This window comes from Lygodium microphyllum, chromosome 2 (genome assembly GCF_053477565.2).
Source record: "Lygodium microphyllum isolate KBCC chromosome 2, Lygodium_microphyllum_v1.1.10, whole genome shotgun sequence".
NCBI lineage: Eukaryota > Viridiplantae > Streptophyta > Polypodiopsida > Schizaeales > Lygodiaceae > Lygodium > Lygodium microphyllum.
In genome coordinates, this window is record NC_141136.1 from 130,812,398 (window position 1) to 130,820,267 (window position 7,870).

The following is a 7,870-nucleotide window of genomic DNA, read 5'->3' on the forward strand; positions in this document are numbered from 1 at the left end:
AAATTATAAGTGAAAACTAGAAAACACATTAAGAAAAGTACATAATACTTATTCAAAAAGTCTTGTAATGTAGAGACTCACATGCAAAAGTCTTATACTCTAGATACTCCCATGATAGAGGACCTTTGATATACTTTTGGCACAACTTGATAAGAGCATTTGTAGAGGTTCCATTTATTCCTCATCATTCGCATGGAACATTTGACAAATGTGTGTTTTTTTGTAGAGGCAATGTTGGGTAAACCCTAACCCTTGTTATAACATCTACTAAAATAATTTACCTTTAATTTCCAGCAACCCTTGTTATAACATCTACTAAAATAATTTACCTTTAATTTCCAGCAAATGGCAATATACAGGCTTTAATCATCCATGGTTTGCATGATTAAGCTGATGGATTAGAAGTTCGTTACCTTGTGACATTTACATGAAAGTTAAGCTCGGCTAAATGAGCTGTTAACAAGTCTAAAATTCTCAAGTAAAAGCAAATTTTCATAGAAGAATCACCTTGTCGCTATTTTTCATAGAAGAATCATCTTGTTGCTGCATACCATTGTAACAGCATAATAGCATATGCCATAAGGGGCTACGTCGCTAACAAAGGTCCCAATCATCATCACCATCATCATCTGTTACAGTTGCAGAAGAGATGCTATCCAGGGAGTCGAGCTCGCCATAATCCGCGGGGCACACAAGGCACCAATCCGACTCCGCGGAATCATTTCCAATTAGGGCATCGATATTAATGTCAGGCGGGGCAGGCGGCCGAGCTGAGGCAAGGCAGGCAAGCTGCAGGGGTGTGAGGATGATGAGGTCGAAGGTGGGAGAACAGATGGCATGGCGACGGCCGTCGTGGGAGACGGCCGCACGGACGTCGCCACGATCAATATAATCGTCGCAATGAATATTATATTCATCGTCGCAATCAACGGTATCATCGCAGTCAGTACTATGGCATGGGCCACGAACATCATGAAGATGATGATGTTGCCTGGTCAGCTGCATGAGGTGAGGGCGGCGTAGGCCCCAGTCGGGGCCGATATAGGAGAGGGAGAGGGCCTTGTAGGAGCCCTTGCACTTGAGGATGGACTTGGAGACAGGGTCTTTGTGGCAGCCATGGCACCTGGCTGTGCCGCATTTGCCAGTCAGACGTCGCCGGGATTGGTTGGTGGGCTTGGAAGGGTTGGCCTGGCTCAGGTTAGATATCAAGTGGGGTTTTTTGTCTTGACGTACACATCAGCGGTCAAGGTCTGATGTGGCTGATTGACTGCAGGGTTTTAAAAAAGAGATGGAGAGAAAGAAAAAGGGGGGGCACATGCATGCGGCATGGCCATGGACATGGAATGCCAAACCCTCGCTACTCTCTCTCTCTCTCTCTCTCTCTCTCTCTCTCTCTCTCATGACTTAGGTTACATAGCATCCATGGCCATTTGCCTTCTCTCTCTCTCTCTCTCTCTCTCTCTCTCTCTCTCTCTCTCGCAGCTCTCTAAACCCACACATCCATGCTCTCTCGTGGCCCTTTGAAGCATAGGAAGCTCATCTAGCGGCTCTCTGAAATGACACATCTCGCAAACCTCTGAAGCCAAGCTCGTCTTCTGTAACAATAGGTACATGCTCTCTCTATCTCTCTCTCTCTCTCTCTCTCTCTCTCTCTCTCTCCCCTTTAGGATTGAAGCATATCATGGTGGATTTCACAGTTTACTCGGAGATTTTGCTCATTTTCTGAGCTTGATTATGAGAGATGGCACCAGTAGGCAATGAAAAAACCATGGGAGTGGATGGCATTGCTAGTGACAAGCAAAGACAGGAGAAGTGTAGGGGATTTTGGAGCTCTAGCTCTCTTGCAATGTTGTTGTGGGCGAAAGTTTGGACCTAAAGTAACCTTACAAGGGTGGAAATATATTACATTAGTAAAGAAACTGTGCTCCAAAAGGAGTAAAGGTCCATTAGATATCCCCATTTTAGTAGGTTTTGAAGTTGACAAGTGTCAATGGAAATGTATAAAATTATTGTCAATCTCAAAGGTAGATGAAAGAATTCAAAAGATGCAGTATCTCAACATTGCAAATGTATCAAAATAAAGTATGAAAGAATTCAAAAGATGTAGAAGCTCTTGCAAATGCTTAATGGAACATTGCAAGTGCATCATAATAAAAGTAAGGCGCAACAGGGATAGAAGATAATGCATCAAAGATTTAAGTGCTTTTCTACACAATGAAGTTAAATTTGTTTCCCCTTTCATCTACTATTCTGATGCAAGAAGATACACTTAATGGTGTGGCTACAAACCTAGTCTAAATTCTAACCCAAGGGTATGCTTAGAGGTGCATGAACTTGCACCACAAGGTGAGTATGGGATTGTCTAGGATTGACAATAGAGGCAATTTGGGAAAGTAGACCTTGTGAAGAATGCAATGCAAAAAGATTCTTAATGAAACTTCTTGAAGGTTCGTAAACTAGAACTAGGTTGTGTGGTTTCATATTGGTAAAAAGGACATGACATTGGCAAAAGGATCCTCAATTAGAAAGTACTCCAAGTTCATAAACAATTGCTTAATTAAAAAATATCACGTTGTGCTTTGGAAATACAGACTCACCCGATAAGTTGTTTGTGACTATCTGTCGTCGGACATAATAGCTTACCCAATGCGTTATTTGATGTCCATTGCTTGCAGAAGCCAGTTGGTGCATCCTTTCTTTGAGACTCACCACATATAAAATCATCCAACTGATCCCATTGGATGTATGCAATGTTTTGGATGTCATATTTTGATGACGAATTCATATGTGCCTCCCATTGAAGATTAGAGGCATCAAATGGACCAGATGGGAGATTTTGAGCTTTAATTTTTGGATTTGCATTGGTGGGTATGGGATGTTTAACAATCATGGGAATCATGGTGTTGGGGATTGAGCTATGTAAGTGCTTGCAAATATAGCCTATGGTGTGAAGGGTAGCTAAGTTGCTAAGCTTCAAAAAATAGCCCCTTTGCTAGGCTTAAAAAATGGTAGAAATGTGTACTTTGTGATGTTGTATTGATTGCTATGCTATTGGTAGAAATGGCTCAAAATAGTAGCTTTGCTTTCCTCAATGCCATTTGGGTTACTTCAAAACATGGTAGAATGGTAGCTTTGGTATGCTGCAATGACTAGACGGGAATGGAGGAGTGTTGGAAGGGGAACGGAGGAGGGTCCTTTCGTAATGGAGGAGGACTGCAAAAGAGCAGGTCACTGTTTTCCTGAACAGAGAATGGTAGAGGGTCTCCAAAGGGAAAGAGAGTCATATATTTTATTAGCTTTTTAAAACGTCCGTTAGTAGTGGTGAAGACTATTAATAGGGGCCAGAGCGTGAGGAATCAAGGCGCCGACAGACCTCATGGATGCGTGACCATGGCATGGGCATAGCTCCATGGTGAATCGCAGTTTTACCCTGTGTCTATTCTGCATATAACCACCTCAAAAAGCAAAAACGTTTGCGAGTGTGGGGCCTATCATCGAAGTCTCTTCCAGCCTATGTGTGCATCCGACAAAAAACCCCGCTTGTAATCTATCCTGACCCGGTTGGCCTTCCTCTTCTGGAGCCCCCCAGCTCTGTACACGATGTGGCGATGGATCCGCCCTTCCCTCATGCTATATTACTCTGCGACGTATCTGGTCTTGGTCTGTGCCTGCGTTGATCGCTCTCGCTCTCGCTCCCTCGCTCGCTCTCTCTCTGATCTCTCTCTCTCTTCCCCGACTGCTAAATTTGACAGAACGCAACAAGCAACTATCGTAACGTGAGGATTTTATGGCAACTGCTTGCCTTGCCAGCTACGACACCTATACTTGGCCCCCACGAAAACTAAACCTAGCACCCCCCCCATCCCCCCCCCCCCCCACCGTTCACTAGTACTAGCCTCCACACTAGCCTAGTAGGTGCAACTAGGAGTGACAATGAAGGAAACCCTTTTTGAACTTGTCCTAGATTATACTTGTCCTAGCCAATCCGATTATATAATGTCAAGCCTTCCATACCTCCTTCCACATCACTCGCCTTGGCTCATTCTAATATTTATATTTGTACTCTACCCTTACACATGAGAAAATATTGAATTTTACTGTCTTCGCATATATTTAAGATAGCTTACATTCTTGTGGCAATGCAATTCTAAAAGAAAGATCAACCGTTCATCAATTATAAATGTCATCCGCTTATAATACTAACATCATGATTCAATTTGCAAATGTTTTATATTGTGGTACAAGTAACCTAAAATTTTTTATGCACAACATTGGGTGAGAGAAATAGTAATGCAAACTTACTCTGTATTGGATACAAGAATCATAATGTCATGGTTTAGTGTATCAATAAGAGGCACCATCAAAATCCATAGCACCTTGCATAAGAAGCGAACAAAGACATATGTTAAAGAAGAGAACACCAAGATGATAAAACACATGTAGTGATGAGACTAGGCACAAGCACTTAACAAACATAGAAACAATGTTAGCATGACAAAGAGTTGCCATGGTACTCTCCAAGAAATTATAATTATAGGAGAAAAGCACCCCTGCCCCCTAGGGGTGAATCAAGAATAATGTACTTTACTTTATTATTTTGTAAAGTTGTTAACATATTGGTCATCCATATATTTGTCTGCATCCACAAACAAAGCATGTTAACCTACATCCACATTAACGTAATATTTAAAATATGGATCAATAATCTAAAGTTAATATTGTAATTAGTTTATATATTATATTGAATATCATGAATATCCTATTGCTTTCATGATTAGCCATGAAGCCACTAAGACTTTCGTCATGTATATGATGTATATCCCATATCATCTACATAAACATTTGGCATGTCGCACATGAAAAATAGCCCATCTCATGCACATAAACATTTGACAAGTATGTGAGGAAAGAGCAACTTATATCATGTATATAATCCTATAAACCATACATGTCATAATCTTTTCTATAACAAAACCTCTCACTATCTTGATCAATCCTAGTTGCACAAAACCATACATTATCATCTTGAGAAAACATGCCATTTCATGTATATAATCATTTGCCAATTGCTATGTATGTCTTTTGATAAACCACCCCATACAATGTACATTATAATTAGCAGTCACATGTATAATCCTTGACATGATCATATGATTCAAAAGACACAAAAATTTGTAAGTAAAGTGTGAGAGGCAAGAAAAGAGGACTATATCAATATAATCCCAAAATGTATACATCATGTATGTAACTATTGAAGCAAAGTGGTTGACCATCTTACCTTACAACCTAGTGGACATGGACTCTAGATCTAGTGTTATCACATGCAACTTGGTTAAGAGTTTGCTCGCAATTAGGCCACCTATGCTTTGGTGGTGAGCATTGTGAATATCACTCTCAAATTAAAAACATTAGGAATTAATCAAGTAACAACTAGCAACATCTATCAACATTAGATCAAGCATATTAATAATTGATGAACTAACAACTAGCAATTTTAATAAATCAAGGTCAATGTTAGTAACAACATGCTAATAAGAGAAGGTTAATTTAATTTGACAATATCTATAGTTGACAATTTAGTTTCATGGAGATCCATTGTCAACGTACATCATACATTGGTTACTTGATAATGTATGATGTACGTTGACAATGGATGCCACCATTTAGTCCAATATCTATAGTTGACAATTTAGTTTCATGGAGATCCTCAACCACCATGGCACCTACTATAACAACATCATTAAGATACAAACTACACCGATGGTGATCCTTATTTCAAAGGTTGGGATGGCATCAATTTTAATTTCTCATATATAGGAGATATCGGGGGATATACTCCATGATCTTAGACATGCTCCTATGTATTCAGCTATGATTAAGAGAGGCATCCCAATCTCCATCTCTATTTTTGTTCATGATGCAGGTTGATTGCAGTTAGTAGTGTTTCAATTTATGACTAAGGGGCATGTCAATCTCTGTCTCTCCCTTTGTTGATGATGCAAGTCAATTATGGTTGCTCATGGTACTTCTTCGGGATCTCTACAAGGTTGAGGGCCAATATAGGCCACTCTTGGCTCCACATGGATAGCACCAAGATGTTGTCCCTCATTTATAAGATGTGCCACCATTGATGATACTATGTGCCCTCATCAGTAGAGTAGCTAAGGTTTTGGAAGAGGTTGAAAGAGAGGATATATGAGTTCTAGGTAACGGCGCTGCAATGGTAGTAGTACTAAGAAAGACATTCACAGTACTCATGAACTTGTATTAATGCCAAAACTTTGGTCCTTAGGAGAATTATACATTCATGATACTCATAATGACTCATATTTATGATCTTCCATTAAACTTGTATTCTTATTACATTTCTCTAAAATGATGATAAGAAAAACACAAATAGAAAATCAATATTCATGTTACACTTAGCTAAGCCCTTTATGATTTTTAGTGAATTTGATTTGAATTTTACAAAAATACTTTGAATTAAAAACTAAAAGATAAAAAATACCAAAAAGCATAATAAATCCCCAAAAAAGATAAATAAAACTCATGATTAGTTGCACATGCAACAAGATTAGGCAATCATAAGGGCTTGACAACAGGTCAAAAGTAGAAGTTAAAGTTCAAAGTCTGAGTAATAATGAATGCATTAATTATGGAGATATGAGAGGAAATACCTAGACATAATTCATAGCAATGTGATAAAGCCCTTAAATAGTCAAAATAAAACTTGTAGTTTATAGACTCCAAGTGGCAAATAAACACACTCAATTATTTTAAGCATGATGGACATTTAAGCAATTTGGGATAGAGTTTCAAAAACGAACCTATCAAATCTAACAAAAAGTGATTATCCGACTAGTAGCTAAGATTACACCTTTCATTGTATTCAATTGATGATAATGCACTTGTTAAGACCCTTTGAAATTTCCTCATTAATTTTTTTTGAGTAGTCTCCATAAGTTACTACTCATACCTATCCTTTTATACATGTGCAAGGAATGGGTTTATGCAATTTGTTTGTGACTATAGATCAATGTCCCATTGATTCCTTTTGTGGAAATACCATATATTGAGAACAGGGTGGCTAAGGTGTTAGCAAGGCACTAGAACTCTAACTTACATACATGGCAAGAGTGCATGAGTCTCAAACCTATTACCAAACACAAAAAATGGAGATGAGTTCCAAATAGTAGTATTCAACCAAAAGATAATACACATATAAAATACAAACAAAACACTGATAGAAAAAGGCCATTTTTGGTAGGCAAAGAGTGTCACTAATCATTATGAAATTAAAAAGTCTAAAATGATGTTTTATGTGGATATATTATCATACTTGGTTGGTTGCAATTTATCCTTTTATCACTATGCAATCTCAAAATTGGAAGATAAGATGATTGATTGTATTATTTTGGATAACCACATAGAAACTAGGGACATATAAAGTGCATTTTGGATATTTTTAAGAAATCCATGATTTTCTTATTGTTTTGTGTTTGAAATAACAAATTGTAAAAAGAAACATACAACCAAATTAGATATTCCCTTGTACATCATGTCTACTTAAAAATTGTATATGATATGATTGAGTTGCAAAGAAAATGTGTTGGGATATAAAGGCCCGGTGACCTCCCTGTATATAGTACACGCACACTGTACATGTGAATATACCCTTTACGTGCCCTGAGTATAAATACATTTTATTCTTTGTGTACCAACAAATGGTTGGGACACTCTTATCGTCTCGGAATTTCACTTTGCTCACACTCACTCCAAACGTCACACATACGCTCACTCTTGCTCGATCTCAAACCCTCTCAGCTGTGTCCTTCCAGTTACAACAACTGGTATCAGAGTCTAAGCTTTT

General features: G+C 38.5%; 1 long non-coding RNA gene across 1 annotated transcript; it reads right to left on the reverse strand.

Annotated features, from left to right (window-relative positions):
- Positions 1–189: 189 nt before the first annotated feature.
- On the reverse strand, positions 190–3,767 carry LOC148040329 (uncharacterized). The gene is made up of 3 exons (XR_015688615.1): positions 3,567–3,767; positions 330–1,188; positions 190–281 (listed from the first exon to the last, which is right to left on the reverse strand). It is a non-coding gene; the product is annotated as an uncharacterized LOC148040329 (long non-coding RNA).
- Positions 3,768–7,870: the final 4,103 nt, after the last annotated feature.